The sequence below is a fragment of the Belonocnema kinseyi genome, chromosome 10 (assembly GCF_010883055.1).
Source record: "Belonocnema kinseyi isolate 2016_QV_RU_SX_M_011 chromosome 10, B_treatae_v1, whole genome shotgun sequence".
Taxonomy (NCBI): Eukaryota; Metazoa; Arthropoda; class Insecta; order Hymenoptera; family Cynipidae; genus Belonocnema; species Belonocnema kinseyi.
The window spans coordinates 76,104,313-76,106,938 of NC_046666.1; positions in this window are offsets into that span (position 1 = coordinate 76,104,313).

Below are 2,626 nucleotides of genomic sequence, written 5' to 3' on the forward strand. Positions count from 1 at the left end.
TTAATTTTCGGATTTTCAAACACAAAAGATTCCATGTAAATCAAAAATACTTTTTTACACTCTCATATGACTCACTGAGTCACGCTAAAACCACCTTAAATATGAACAAAGGTAACGAATAAATATTATTTGATTTTTAAGTAATCAGAATCGTAATCATAAAAAATGTTTGGTCGCGGAATGAAAAAAATTATTCGCTTTTTATTAACAAGCAGGAAAGATTTTTTAAAATTATCTAATTTGATTGTAGCAAAAATGCAGATGCCAGGCTTTCTTAAAAAGAAATGTGACAAATCTAGACCATATTTTTATCCAAAGTTTTTTCGACATTAGAGGTTTTTCGTGATTAAAAATTTTATTTGTTTATTTAGTTCGCATGCCGAAATGAAATTGATTTATAAAAAAAAAACTTTACAAATCTTTGGAGCTCACCGTCAAGGATTAAAATATTTTAAAGTCTGAGCATTTTAACTATTTCTTTCATTGCAAGCAAACATTTTAGGGAATGCAAATCTTTCACATATTTACAATTGATAAAAATGTTTCTTTTAGTATTTCGTGGGTTACACTGAAGACATAAAGTATAGCTCCTACAATATTGGTAGAAATATTCATCTTTACCCGTTATTCTTTTAACAAACTGCTGTTGATAAATAAGGAAAAAGCACAAATTTTATTTTAAGACCACCAAGAGACAGCTGAAATTAAAGCATTTGATGTATTGCTTCTTAGCTATCATCAGTGAGAAAATAAAAAAATAATAGGATTCCTACAGCTTACGAAACCCTAACTCGAAAGTTGCCTTTACTTTTCAGACTGATTTTTAAAATTTGAATAATGGGCTAACCTACCATCTTTAATGCCTTTTATTCATTTATCTGTGCAGAATGAATGAGTCTTGCAATAAATTTCGAACCAAACAGACTATTCATACTATCTCCATCCAATATTGTAACAATTATATTGCCACTGATGCCATTCATGCGTATTTTAACTCTTCTATAGTCGATAAAAAGAGATATTTCGGGTTTCACTCGCGTAAAAAACTACGAATTATTTGCCGACGTTTTGTGAACATTGCAGTTCACATCTTCAGGGCTGACCTGAAACTAAGGTATCAGGTCATGACGTTCTTAGGTATACTTTCTATGATGCCTGCGATTGGCCAGAGCGCGCCACCGTGAGGACTGGTCGATCATGATTGGCCAATCAAGTCTTTTTTTTCAAATCCGGGAGAACGGAAAGCCAAACCGGATTGGTATTATATCCATTGTCCCTATTGATGTTATTAGGGTTTTTTAAGATTTCGATTGCTTCTCTATGTTTTCTTGGAAATTTGTTGTGTGTTTTTGCAATGACTGTTGTTCCATCAAATAAAATGTTATGTCCTGTTTCGATATGATGTTCAGCTAGTACTGATTGCGTGAAATGTTTTAGGCTGACTTTACATTCATGTTCCTTCATACATTGGCTCACCGCTCTCCCGGTTTCTTCAATATAGACTTTGTCACAAGAAAAAGGGATTTGATATACTCCTGGATCATTGAGGGGTGCCTTTTTATCTTTAGGGTTATTTAGTAGTTGTCCTATTTTCGCAGGTGGTTTAAATATGGTTTGGATGTTGTGTCTGTTGAGAATTCTTCCTATTTGTTCTGTAACACCTTGGATGTAGGGTAGGGTGGTGGTCATTATTCTCTCTCTTTCTTTCGTAGGTTGTGTTGATTATAATGATACTCGTGTTGCTTATCTGTTCCTATACTGTATAAGCCTGCTGGTACGCAGTAAGTTCGACCTGGATACACCCGACTTTCGCTTTCAGTCACCCCGTTTCCGGCATTCTTAGACCTACTGACCCCTGCAGTTTCTCTGTGGAGCAGTAAGCAGAGAGCAATGCGCGATTATTCAGTCAAGTGTATTGCGCAATAGTATGTATTTTAGTTGGATATGGTTCAGGCGGTCCTGACCTTAGTCTAACTTAACTATTACTTATATTCTACTCTTTCGCATTACGCAGGATAAACAATAGTAACAGTAGTGATATTAATTCCTAAAATGAGCGAGCTTCCAGGGCTTCCGTTTCCTCTTACCATAAAAAAATGCATTTTCTACGATATTGAAAACAATTTTTGTTTTTTACTGTCCCTTTTCAGGATCACCCGTTTGGCTCTGCCCTACTCCCTTGCTTTCCCTTACTTCATCCAATTTCTTCATCCACATCACTCCCTGTCCAATACCGTCCAAGATACATCTTACACACTCATCCACACTCAACTGTCCCTCTTCCTCTCCTGTACATCTCTCTAATACATGTGCCCATGACTCCATTTCGTATCCACATACTCTGCATAAATTCTCCTCTTCATTCATCCAATATCTGCATGCTCTCACTCCTTCTCCCACTCTGAACCGTACAACCCTACTGCATTTTTCTTCCTTTTTTATTTTTTGCAGATATTCTGGTTCCATCAACCCTTTGACCATCATATACCATCTATTGTACCTCGAATCTATAATCTTTGTCCAACTCTCTTCTCCTTGTTTAACCAATAGCTCTAACTCTATGTCCTGCCACTCCATAACCCCTTCTCGAATATTACATACCCTTCTCATTTTTCTCCTTTTTACC